Below are 13,902 nucleotides of genomic sequence, written 5' to 3' on the forward strand. Positions count from 1 at the left end.
TGTTTCAAGCAACAGTTTTCCTTTTTTAGCAGCCAACAAAACCACAAAGTTTAATGTCCCTGAAACGTAGCTCTGATATTTCAGAGTGCAGTGTATTATTCTGAATTTTTGTAAGCTACAATATTCACACAGCCCTTTCAGGTGGATCTAGGTTTTCTGATGGACTGACCTCTAGATTTCTCTTAAGACAAGTGACAGAGGTCACTGACACGCAAGTGCATCTTGATGAGCCTAAAAGGCAAAGTTAAGAGTTGAATTTAAACTCTGTCCTAACCAAGGTTTCCCCCTTTGTTGTGAAGAATGTGAAAATATTTTTAATAGGGACCATTGAAAAAAGCAGAAAGGTTGACAGTAAAATTAACTTTGATGCAATTTTGTAGCTCTGTTATTTTCCATCATGTTGTAAAAATATAAAACTGAAAAACTGATCTGAGAGTCTTACAGCTGCTACGGATACATGGCTGTGCAAATGATGTGTTTCTTTCCTGATGAAGTAGCAATATAAATATATCTGTTATTTACAAGTATGTTGCTTCATCTATCAAGGCTGCACAGAACAGACTGCGCTAAGTAGGTAAGTGAAGCATGGCAGAGAGTGATAAAAATGAAAAATTACTCCCACTTCAGTTATGCTAATTCTGAGCCATGTTTACCATGTTTACAACCTCTTTTAAGGTAATGCCTCCAAGAATAGAGCTTTAATGAAAATTGCATCAGAATATTCAAATTAAAATATTCCTTTTCGGCTTATTTCACTCAAATAAAAGGAATTCAAAAGCCAACTCAAAAAATTAAAAAAAACAGAAGAAAAAAAAGCTCAAAGGATTTTAAATACCCAACTCAATAATATAAAATACTAATTTATCTGGGAGAAAAAGGTCTGCAAGATTATTTTTGTGACACAAACAAAGCCCTATTTCTGTGACACCAGTTGTATAGTGAGAATGGCTCTTTGAAGTCAGGACTACCAGTGAAAATCATTTGATAATTACCTAACAATGGGATGCAATAAGTTTCAATATTTCCTTGCATTAAGCTCCTTCAGATCCCTGTATAGAACTGGAGGGCAATTTAAAGCAGGAGGCTGATTGAAATGCTTTTTAAAATTGCCTGGAGAAGCTTAGGCAGGTTCTTTTACAATAAGAACAATAGTCCAGGATCTTTCATGCCAGGCTTTGGCAGCATGGATAACCCCAGGCTTTCCCTAGGTATACATGTGGTGTCATTTTTGATAGGTGGGAGCAGCTGCCATCTGAAACATCCTTGATTTAACAAAGGAAGGAGAGACCAGGATTTGTGCCAAAAGCAAACCTTCCAGGACAGTAGAATATGTAGAATATGAAGAATAGTAGATATGTAGAATATGATGTTCTGAAGAACAGATCTAAAGGGGCAGTGTGCTCCCTCCCGTTCTGCCAAAGGCCAGGGCACAATTAGAGCTGGAGGACCTCTGTACTTCTCCTACAATGCAACACACTCAGAAATGGAACCATTCCTTCACATGGAATCTCAGTATGTACCCTGTTTTCCCATGGCTGTAATGACAAATATTTGCCCCTTTTAATGAGATAAAACTCAGATAAAACTTCCTTCAGACCCGGTGACAGGCAAACACTGAGGTACCTAATCTGCTCCTACCCCTTGGTCCAAGAGAGAAGGACATGAAGCCAGGGGAGTGTTTTCTGTGGGTTCATCTGCCCTGTGATGAGAAAGGAGTGGGTGGATTTCTGATAAAACTATTGAAAAAGGAGCTGCTCTATTTGTTATCTACAGGTACATACTCTGCTCCCGCAGTTTTCTCTAACTTTATGATTCTTTCCTCTTTGTGTTAACAAAATATTTAATTTCTATAATTTAGTAAAAGTTTTTCTGACTTGTAAGGAAATACTTGTGGGCTTCACCAACTTTCCCACACTTACCAGAAGGGGCTCAAGTTTATTACATTACTTTCTTGTGCAATCCAGAGCTCTTGAATTCAAACAGGTTTTCCAAACCCAGCATATGGGTGACATTTTGGGGATTCAATGTAGAAGATATAAAGAGGGGGGAGGAGGAGGAAGAGGAGGATATATTACTTCCCTTTTAGTATTTGTTTTATTCATACACGTTTTTAAGGTACAATACATTTTTTTATTGTTTGCTTTAAATCTGGAGAGGAAGCAGACCTTACAGAAAGCAAAGCTTTGTGGAATAATCCAAATTCCACTGCAGTTTAGCATGTGGCATGCAGCATATCTTTCAAATCATGCAGAATATCTTCCAAAGGTACTGAAATTTTTACTTTTCTCCACAGGCTCACTCACGTAGGAATTAGGTTTCATGCTTTTACCATTTCTGGGTTCTCTTCTTCAATCAATCCCTAGGATGCAGTGCATACCACCAAAACTTTGTATTTTCCATCCGGAACCCAAAAAGTCAAGAAAAATTTTATACTTACCTAAGAAGATATTTTATTCTCGTCATAGTGATTTAAAATCAATTATATGAGAAAAAGAATTGTAACAAAATCTGTGCATATGGCTCCCTTTTCTAAAGCTGCTAGCACAAATGAAATTTATGTAAGTAACTCCAGAGAGATTCTTATCTTGGCCAGGTTTCAGCTGAAAAGTGGCCTTTTCTTTAGCCTATCACTATTCTTTTTCTATTGTTGGCTTCAGTCTTTCTGTTTAAACCAGATCTGTGGAGGAGATCTAGACAAAATCAGCAACGTTCTTTATCCTTACATTGATGACTTCTCTGGAAAGTACTTCAGAAGACAAAAAGTATTTAAGATTGTTGCCTAACAATTCTTAGTTCTCACTAAACATTTCATTGAGTCTTGAATACCTCTCCACTGTGCAAGTATTTCAATTCAACCTAATATTCACTGTGTATTAAGGAGAGGACCCCAATGACAAATAATAACAATGCCATAGGAAAAAAAAGGAACAAAATCAGGCACTGAAGAAGCAGAATTGAATTACTTGTTTTGAAGGTATTTGATATAGAGGATATATTTCATACCAATGCAGTCTATAATTATTTTCAAGATCTATTAAGTTTAGTAAATTTAGGAGATTTATTATTACAAATAAGTTTCCTTTTGGAATATCTCACCTGAACCATAAATCTTATTAGAAATGGGCAACCCACTCTGCCTACATAATTTTTAGACTCTGCCATTACAAATTTTGCTTCAATTACATACAAAACTAAGATTAAATTATAGCTTATTTCATGGTTTACTTTGTACACGATTAAGACACGCAGCACATTACAGTGGCTGGGGTCATGAAAGCTTTGGTGTGATGTCAAACATTCCCATTCTCCAGAGACATCAATAAACCCAGCTGTACAGGCAGTGCCTAACAAACCAGTGTCCATCCACAATGCCAGCACCATCCCTCAGTGAGCTGGCAGTAACCTCTTGTCACCCTCACTCCTCTTGGCTTCACAGACTGACAACAGCAGTTGGGTGGGACCTGGGATGAGGCAATAGGCAGAGATCACAAACAATGAACATGATACACCTCAGCTAAGTGAATTAAAAAGCTTCAAACATGCATCTGGTTGTTATGGTAACCATGCACAAATTAAATCCTTTTAATATACTTTTAACATAATGTCTCCTATGATATTTACATGGTTTTTCCCTTTGTGACACCCTCCAAGAACAATTATACGTAGTTGCTTTCACATAATTTTAATTGAGGATAATAAAACATATAAATCATATTTTCAAAACACAATAAAAAACCTTTTAGGCATAATTTAAAATTATGTTCAGTTTGTTACATCAAAATCTGACAAGGATTCATGGTATAAAACCAGAGTTTCTCCAGCCTGTGTTTTTTATCGCAAAACTATTTTGCATTACTAATTTAAGCATATTCCATTATTGAATTCAAAATCTGAAACTGTTTTAGCTAAATAATACAGATGATAATTTTCTAATGCAAATTGCATTGCACCAGTGATGACGCAATTACAGAATCACACAATACATAAAAATTAATTGCTGGACTGAAATTTGTGGATATCTAAGAATCAATAGCTACAATATAACCTAAATTTCTTAAAAGAAGACAGATCTCCATTCCAATGCAAACTATATTCTTCAATAAAGCTAATTTTCTAAATCTAAATACCATTATTTTGAAGGAGAAGAATCAAGCAAAGTTATAGCTATGTGTAAGTAGCTGCTAAAGAGAGATATTCAAAGAAGACAGGAGATTAAAAAATATTTTAAGTTATATATATATTGATATACCAAATGAAAAAGGAGTAAAATGTTTGTTTAGGGAAGTTAATCTCTGGGAAAACTCATAGGTAGTAAAGGTAAAGCAAATGAGAATGAAAGCTTTTAAAGTATACTTAGAGCAAAATATATTTTAATAGTGGCATAGTCTCACCGGTGGATTTTGATATTCACTATAAAGTTGAAAAGTGCTTCTTAGCTTTATGATATGTGTTTAAAAATAACACAGAATTAGGTATTACAAAGAAGATCCTGAATGTACAGACAGACAGGGGAATGAGATGCTGGAAAGCAGGGCTGTGGAAAGGGACCAAGGATCCTGGTCACTGACAAGTTGAACCTGAGCCAGCAGTGCCCTGGCAGCCAGGAGGGCCAGCCCTGCCCTGGGTGCATCAGGCACAGCATCAGCAGCCAGGCAAGGGAGGGGACTGTCCTGCTCTGCTCTGCACTGGGGCAGCCTCACCTCCAGGGCTGGGGGCAGTTTCAGACACTGCAATGTTAAAAGGACATTAACATTGAGAGGTTTTAGAGAGTGTCCAAAGGAGGGCAATGAAGATGCTGAGGGGCCTAGAGGGGAAGCTCTTTGAGGAGTGGCTGAGGTCACTTGGTCACTGTTCAGCCTGGAGAAGAGTGAGGAGAGGCCTCATTGCAGTCTACAACTGCCTTAGGAGGGAAGGCACTGATCTCTTCTCTGTGCTGACCAGTGACACTACCCAAGGTTTAGGTTGGATGTTGTGAAGAGGTTCTTCACCCAAAGGGTGGTTGGGCACTGGAAAAGGCTCCCCAGGGAAGTGGTCTCAGCACCTGACAGTGTCAAAGAAGCATTTGGACTATGCTCTCAGGCACACAGCGGGACTCTTGGTGTGTCCTGTGCAGGGCCAGGAGTTGAACTTCAAAGACTCACGTCGATCCCTTTCAACTCAGAATGTTCTGTCTTTCTGTGAAGTGATTTAAAGTTTGATTTACAGTGCACTAGTAATAGGAAATTTCAAAAAGTCCTGTGAAGTTTAGACACTTTTAAAATTGAGCCCTTGGTAATTTACACCTCAAAACTCCTGGAGGAGCATATTGCTGGTTTCAGAATTTGCAGGAACATTCAAGAAGCCTGAAAGGATGCCGGTGCTCTGCTGATACTCAACAAGAGTAATGGCAGGTAATTATAGGCTTGGTAGCCTGCCAAAAACCTAGGGGAAAAAAAAAGAAATGTTGATATGAAATTCAATTAATAAATACAGAATAATAATTTTTGACAGCCAAAATAATTTTACAGAATATAGGTCTCATCAAACAAATTAATAAATTTTGCATGAGACTACAAGAATGAAATAGATAACTGGATAGTTACAGTAGTCTGAAAAGATATTTGAACCTCCATTAACTATCACAGATCTTGTTCAAGAATTAGCACTACAAAACATCAGTCTGCTCTACATGCCCCCCAGTAAATAACAATAGCATCAATGTCATCAAGCTTGATTCCTATTTGAGCCCTTGCAAAACAAATGCATTGACAAGTATAGGAAACATTTATGTCAGAGCCTCACAAATAAGAGAATAGTCGTCAGTAAAGTTCCTTAGAAATTAGAAAATGAGACAGAAATAAATTGTCAGGGGTTTTTTGTTAGTCATAAATGAAATTTCACAGGGAACTTTTCTGAGCCCATTTCGTCTCTTATGTATGCATTAAAAAACTGGAAAAGAAGATGAAGCCTCATGTGAGGCAGTTTGCTGATGTATAATCCAGCCTATAAAAGGGGAGGGCTGCCTGCCAAGATCTTACAGTAACAAACATGAGGCCAAATGAAATGTAATGTGTATATACATAAGGCAAGGTACCAAAGTAGTTAAACCAAAAATTATCAAATCAAACAGACAACAGGAGCTTTCAACGTCACAAATACTATCTATTTTTAATTCTGCTGCCTTAATTTTTTTTTCCATGCAGAAGCCACTGAATCCAAAATTTTCAAAATACAAGCTGAGACAAGAAAAAAATCTTGAACACTTCAGCCAGAAGGCTTATTCGGAGCTAGAAATATAAACAACTGAAAATGGGGAGTGTATTGAAAAGCACTGAACATCATGGAGAAAAGTTTTCTGGTATCACCTCTGCTCTGTTGAATGTTAGTGGTATCTTGCCCATCATGCCAGTATTTCCTGAAGTTTGTCTTCATCTAATGGCTCAGAGTGCCCAAATTTAACAATGTGGGGTTTAACAATGTGAGGTGAGCTCTAATTTTTCCACCAACCACATTCCCTTTATTGAATCTTTTAACAGCTGTATAAAGAATGTTCATTCAAATGTTTTAGAAGTTTTCTATGATTCCCATTCATGTTCAAACCCGTTACTCTGAGGACAGGTTATCTTTCTTTCTTTTAAAACCTAGCATAGTAATTTGAAGTGACAAAGATCACCATTTTGAAATACATTTACCATATCCTGAATCTCCTAGACAAAAAAAATTATTTAAATTACCTTCACAATAGTTACATACAGAAGGATTGACAAAAAAAATGAAGCAGTAAACTGATGCTGAGTATTAAACCTGAACTGGTGGGAGCCATGGCTCTGGACAAACTGATAATTTACTAATGTTGATAGAAAAAATTGAACTCATGGATTAGAATGTAAGTCACAATACCAAGTCTACTAAAAGGAAAGAATAACTGCAAATGCTTTGGATGCTAAAGTGAGAAAGACAATTTGCAATATAACATGAGTCACCTTGGACAGAATATTAGAACACCTGCAAAAGCTGCAGCGTGAAGCAAAGCTATCGAATGGCTGTCACCTGAAAAATAATGCTTGGCAAGAGCTACCGTGAGCAGCATTTTAAACCTGAGCTGGCACTGTAAAATGGTAAAACAAAAGACAAGCACAGTTGCATAGGAAACATGGAGAAGGCAAACAATCTATTCTTTCAATATGGGCACATGAATATTAGAAAAATTGTCAACACATTAAACCCACAGACCAGTTTTTTACCACCCTACCACGGAGGTTGGGCCATAAAAACTCCTGTCACACAAGCAAGTTAAAGGTGCTGGTGCACAGACATTAACAAGATTTCTGATCAGAAATCTGTGCTAAGTGTATAGAAGAGGAGCAGCCACAGCAGAAACAAGTGAGAGGAAGTTAATGCTGAAATCTAAACTCTGATACGAATAGTCATGGAGCTACAAAATAAATTTGGTTGAGACTAATCTGGATTTCTCTACTCCACTTTTCACTGCTTTGCATGAGCTCAACCTTCTGGAGTTGTTGGGCAGCCGAAAAAATATTTCAGTGATGAGTGAAAGGACTGACGCAAATGGAAGGAAATGCTATTTTCCCTCCATTGAGCAAGGAACTCCAGCTTACTTCTACCTTCCCAGCCTTTCACTGCCTGCTAAACCAAAAGGAAAATCTTGAGGAGAAGCAACAAAAATGACTAAACCAGCAATTTATAAGGCTGAAGCCCTTTCTCCATAGAAAACCAGAATCACTAGAATGGTTCTAGAGAAGCTAGGAGAGAGTTAGTATTGATTTTATCATCATGTGCTTAGGGAAGAAGAATGGCTCTGCAGGTTTTCTCCCTATATATATCCACAGCAGAGCATGAGTCAGGTGACAGGAGGAAAAGGAGACCTATCTTAAGATTCTTGGTGCTTGGAAAAAAAACTGAAACCAATGAAAGAAGAATTAAAGGTTTTGTGAAAAGTCCTGGTTGCTTCCTGACTTTAATACTGTAAATACAGAAGCATTGAGAACTGAGAATGTTCATAAAACCAGGCCCTTAGTCGACTTCTTTTTCCTACTTACCACAGTTGGCTGCACCTGTTTTCCCAGTAAAAATTAATTGTGATTAACATCCTACAGTGCAATTCAAGGCAGAGATGGGAGGGAGAAGAAATTATCAAACAGAGCTAGTATTGGTACACATATCTAAGCACACTTCTACAGCTCTGTTGTTCTCTTTTCATGTACCTCCCACTGACCCCTCTCTATGCAGCCACCTGTCTATACAGGTAGCTCTTGCTAATTTAATTTTTATCTCCAAAAAGGTTATGCGGGAAGAATACACGAAATGCAACCTGGCTTTGGCTCTGTGTTTAAAAAATGAGAACATCAATCATAATAAGATACTAAATTCTTCAAAGAAGTGTCATAGCATCTTTTGTTATCTCATCTTATCATGGAGATCAGGCCTACTTGGGGTCGGTGCAGCCTGTTTGGTAAGGGATTGTGTTCAGAGGTGCCAGGCAATTTCAGATCTCCCTGTCTTCAATGCTGTGAGAGACCTCAGCACGTACAAGGAAGTTCTTGGCACTTCACAAGGATCGGGACAGAGTGAGAACATTAAGAGATAGTTTGCTTTCTAATATTTTAGGTCTGACTCATCCAGACTTGACATTTACAGCCTTATAAAAATATGAACATCTTCAAGAGTAATTAAAAGAGAACCAGTCTAAAAGAGCTATTTATATCAAAGAGAAAAGAAATAACTTTGTGTTGACTGTCTAAAAAAGCGTGACAAAGCCTAATTACATTTACTCAAAATCCAGCCCAAATAAAATGTCAAGATGATGGCTCTCTTTCAAATTTAGAGCTGCATAAGGAACATACAAGCAAACAGACTGTAATAGATATAACCAAATCCAAGTCTGTATTAAATTAAAAGCTGTTACAAAAAAAAAAGTGAACTATTTTCCTAAAAGTGACATCATACAAATCAGAGGAAAATAAACATCATCTTCTTGCCTTTAAGAGGGTACAAATTCAGTGTCACTGACTAAAGAGGAGTACAGGGACATGAGGAGTGAGGGATGAGGCAGTGGGGAGAATTTCTTAGAAATTGTTAACCTTCTTGAACAGCATGGGTTTAAATGGCAGCAGAAGCACATTAATCTATGTTCTTAGTCAAATTCAGCTGCTCAGGTTCACTCTCAAGATCCCCTGCAGAACCAGGCTCAAGCTGTTAACTGAAGTAAAAAGCCAAACTTCTGTCCCTTCCCTGAAGAAAAGATATATTGCCCAAATGATTTCCACTACTGGAGCAAAGGAAAACAAGGGCAAATGAATGAAAAGAACATATCTGAAAGTGCTCAGAACAGAAATCCTGACTGAAGAAAGAGTGATAGCTATAGAAAAAAAGAGGAAATTAAGAACTCCTTAACTGGTTCTCAGGTGTCTCTTACATCTACGTTCTCCTTGCTTACCCTCCTACCAGATAATTTCATCTTTGAATCAATTGCTGCCTGTCCTTATTTTTCTCTCCCCTCCCTTCTCCACCGGCAACTGGGTTTAATTTCACAGTTCATAACACTGGCAGTCTCCAAACTCTTTGTGGTTTGCCCTCTAGAGGCTCCCAACCATTTTATGTACCACGAATGAACACAGTACCTCCTCAGGGATTAATCCTGCTATCCCTTAGCTGAGAACTCTCCCCATGGAAGAAGTCGTATAGCCTGTTCATCCAGAGAAAGATGACAAAGCCAACAAAAATTACTCCAGTGTCATCATTAAGACATGCTCTAATTAGGACTGAAAGAAGTAAATCAAGAGTCATTACTATAAAGCTGCTTCTTTCTACATACTCTAGATGAGTCATCAGAAACATACAAGCTGAACACCAGTATTCAGATAGCATCTCTGCAACATCACATAGTACAGGGAAGGTTTATTAAAACAAGGAACTTGAGATCTCTGTCCAATTCTAATTACAAGCTCACACTTAGTTCTGTAACTGCCAGATGTCAAGTCAGAGCTGCCAAAGTGAAGCAGAACAGATGGCATAGACCCATTTAAGGCTCTGAGTTTTGAGAATGGGTTTGGGGGATTGCATAGAGGGATTTTTCTTGTGCCAAATAAAGTACTAGGGGATTTTTCAGCATCTATAGGAAAAAAGAATTTCAGGACAAATAAAAGACAATCCAAAGTCTTGAGCAAAATTAGCAGATACTTAAACTCCAATGATTTTTTTTCACTAGTGGGAATTTTTATAGTAAATCCTCCTTTCTGAATAATTTGTTGGCTTTAGTATAAAAAAATTCGTAAAATCTCAGGTCATTCCATAAAGTCTCTTCATTCCTACAAAAAGAAAAAACATAATGAAGTGCTTTAATATTGCAAATGAATCTTGGCTCAGAATCCAACAGAGAAATTTCAGACTGAAAATTAAAGAAGCTAAATAAACCAAAATAATTTTATTTCCCCAGTGCCTGGGGTAGCAGTCACACAGAAGTCTTACACCTGGTCTTCCATTAGAAGCTTAAAGGACTTTCATCATAGGCAAAGTGGCAAAATAGAACTGTTTACCACTGACTCAAGTCCAAAGGAGAAGAAGTTTTAGATATTTGCCCTCTGAAAGCACCAAACTCTTCTTTGTTCAGAAAAGAAGAGTGATACTGAGGATATGCTTCTTCAGTTCTAGTGGAAGATGCAGATAACCAACACCTCTTAAGGCTGTGTTGTACATGACTGTTAAAGAGCTCTTTCTACTCTAATTCAGAAGTGACAAGTGTTAAGGATGGCTTTTGACACATGAACAACTTCAGTCCAAGAAACTGCTGTATTGAGTCTGCATGGCAAGGTTCTGTTGGGGGGATGAGAAGGTGGCTTCCATGAGAAGCTGCTAGAAGCTTCCTCCATGCCCAACAGAGCCAATTCCAGCCAGGTCCAAAACAAAACCTTCAGTGGCCGAGGCCAAGCCCATCAGCAAAGGTAGTAGACCCTCTGTGATAACTTATTTATGAAGGAAAAAAGTTATTGTGCAGAAGTAATTGTGGCCAGAGAAGAGAATATGTGAGAGAAACAGCTCTGTGGACACCAAAGTCAGTGAAGATGGAGCACATGGAGCTGGAGCAGAGATTCCCCTGCAGACTGTGGTGAAGACCAGGGGAGGCAAAGTGCCAGGCTGTCCCCCTGCAGCCCTTGGAGACCTGTGAGGTGCAGAGATCCACCTGCAGTCTGTGGAAGAGAGCCGTGCTGAAGCAGATGGATGTCCACAAGAAGGCTGTGACCCTGTGGGAAGCCCACACTGGAGGAGGCTCCTGGCAGGACCTTTGGAACCCTGGAGAAAAGGGCCCACGCTGGAACCAGTTCACTGGTGGGAATTGTAATCCTGTTGGGCCCCATGTTGAAGCAGTTTGTGAAGAACTGTAGCCCATGGGAAGGACTCATGTTAGAGAAATTTGTGGAGGACTGTGTCTCATGGGATTGACCCCATTTTTGAGCTGGGGAAGGACTTCTTCCCCTGAGGAGGAAGAAGAAGCAGAACAAACCTGTGATGAACTGACTGCAACCCCCATCTTCATCCCCCTGTACCACTGAAGGAGAAGAGGGGGAAAGAAACAGAGAATCAGGAAAAAAAGTTAAGTCTGGAAGGAGGGAGAAATGAGAGAAAAGTGGGTTTAAGATTAGTTTTACTTTTCCTGATTCTACTCTGATTTTCATTGGAAACAAATTCAATAGATTTCCTCAAGCTCAGCATGATTTACTCATGACAATTTGTGATCTTTCCCTGCCCTTATCTCAATTCATGAGCCTTTCATTATATTTTCTCTTCCTTATCCAGTTGAGGAGGGAAGAGAGAGAGTGGCTTTGCTGGGTGCCTGGCATTCACCTGGGGTCAGCCTACCTCCAGTGTGAGAGTAGGAGGCCAATTCTGTGCCACTGCAGTGCTGGTCTAGACAGTGTCTGCTCAAAACATGGCAGACAAAAAGATCATACCATTTTCCATAACAGGCTGAGTTCCTTCTGTCTGAAACTTGCTTCCCTTGAGACCCTTTTTATCTCTTCATGTCTGTACCATTGCTATGCTGCAGTAGTTAACCCCTCAGCCATCTTCCCAGAACAATGTTTGAAAATGGCTGCTTTCCCTAATGAGTCTGTGCAACATCAAGCGCTCAATGTTGCAAACTGCACAGCAAGGCAGGGGCAGATGACAAGGAATATACTCCTAAGAGTACTGAAGGATAGGTCAGTAAGCTCATACACGCTGGGAAAGAATTTAGAGGAAGAATGCATAATGTACTGAAAATAAAACCCTAGGTCTAGTTTTCTTCTGCTCAGCTTTCAATGTTTTACTTTGAAACCTGGCTGCCTTATAGCCTATTACTATATTTTGCAACCATTAAATCCCTCTGTATAATCCAGTGCAATTCAGAGAACAACAAGCCATAGAAAGGAAATCTCTCTTCTCAAGAGGGATTTTAAACCTTTCTTGCAAAGAAGGTATCTATGCACCACTCACATTCTAGGCAATTTTTTCATTCCTGCATTTACATTCACTCATTCTTTAACAGAACAATTAAAAAGCTTCAAACATCCCTTCCATTTTTATTCCCCAACCTCAGTCTAATTGTGAGAGAAGGGAGCAAGCTCCAGACTGGCTCAAAGCACAAAAGAATGTGTAGGAGTAAAAGAAAGAAGTGCATAATTATGCAATAGAAACACAAACAGAGAAATTATTATTATCATTATTGTTGTCTTTAACAGGGAAATAATGCAGTGAGCCTGGCTGAGGAGCTTTTCAAGCAATCAGCCTTCACTCATGGTTCTCTGCTGTAATTGGTGAAACAGATTTAGGACCAAAGACTCAGGTTCACTAATTTGTATCCTCTTCATTATTATTTTAGACCTTATAGAACTTAGCCCTAAAATGGAAAGTTTTCTTTTAAAAATGGGGATAGGGAAATCAGGGAGGGGGATTAATGATGATATGTCAAAGTTCTGAAACACAGTGATTAAACAATGAAAATCCAACCTCTGGGGGAAAAATTATGAAGGTAGAAGAAGAGGGGAATAAATGAGCTAAATTACCAAGCTCTAAAGTGAGACCTTTTTGCAAAGTACCTGACTTGTCTGGCAGTTTATTTATGAAAATATCGGGCTTCACAGGCTATCACACAGCTATGTACATCTTAATAACACTGTCCTTTCTTGCTGAGATTTTCAAACAACTCTTTAAATTTTCCTTTCTCCTTTTACAGCTGAATGAGATTACTTTTAAACAAGTGAAACAGCTCAAAAATATATTTATCTCTGCAAAAATACTGTTTATGAAAATGTGGAGATTTCAGAGGAGCTACCAGTGAAATATCCTTAGACCTGAAACTCAACATCAATTTTCAACCTGTGCTTAATGAAGGAATCAAAAATACCGGCCAGCCACCTAGAGGGAAAAAAATAAGGAGAGTTGCATAGAAATGCAGGAGGAGAGTAAATATAGTTCATTAAGAGCTGAAGATAATTCTTCCCTCCCCTTTTTTTTTCCTGTCCTACCAGTAAATGGAGTTCCAGGAGAAGTAAAAAGTTATTTGCCTCATGCTCCTTCTCACACTGTAAGGCAATTAAGTCTTTTCTCAGTAGAGGCTCAACTTCTGCCACACTGAGGACCAGATTTGCCATGTTTCTGCACTTCAGAGGGCCAACTGCAGCTATACCACATCAGCATAAAATTAACTAAGTCAGAAAAGTTCTTTAGCCTAGTCTGCACCAGGCCCATGAGCTGTTTCTCCCACTTCTGGAAAGACTAATTTACTCCATGTCTTTTGCCATCTGGCACAACCTAACTGTACCTTACTGCCTCATTTTCTTATCTTCTCTCTAAGTCTCATTTACAAATCTACTTTGCTCTTTGACTTCCCCTTCTGCAGTTTCTCATCTGAAACTTTCAAAGATT

The sequence above is a fragment of the Melospiza georgiana genome, chromosome 6 (assembly GCF_028018845.1).
Source record: "Melospiza georgiana isolate bMelGeo1 chromosome 6, bMelGeo1.pri, whole genome shotgun sequence".
Taxonomy (NCBI): Eukaryota; Metazoa; Chordata; class Aves; order Passeriformes; family Passerellidae; genus Melospiza; species Melospiza georgiana.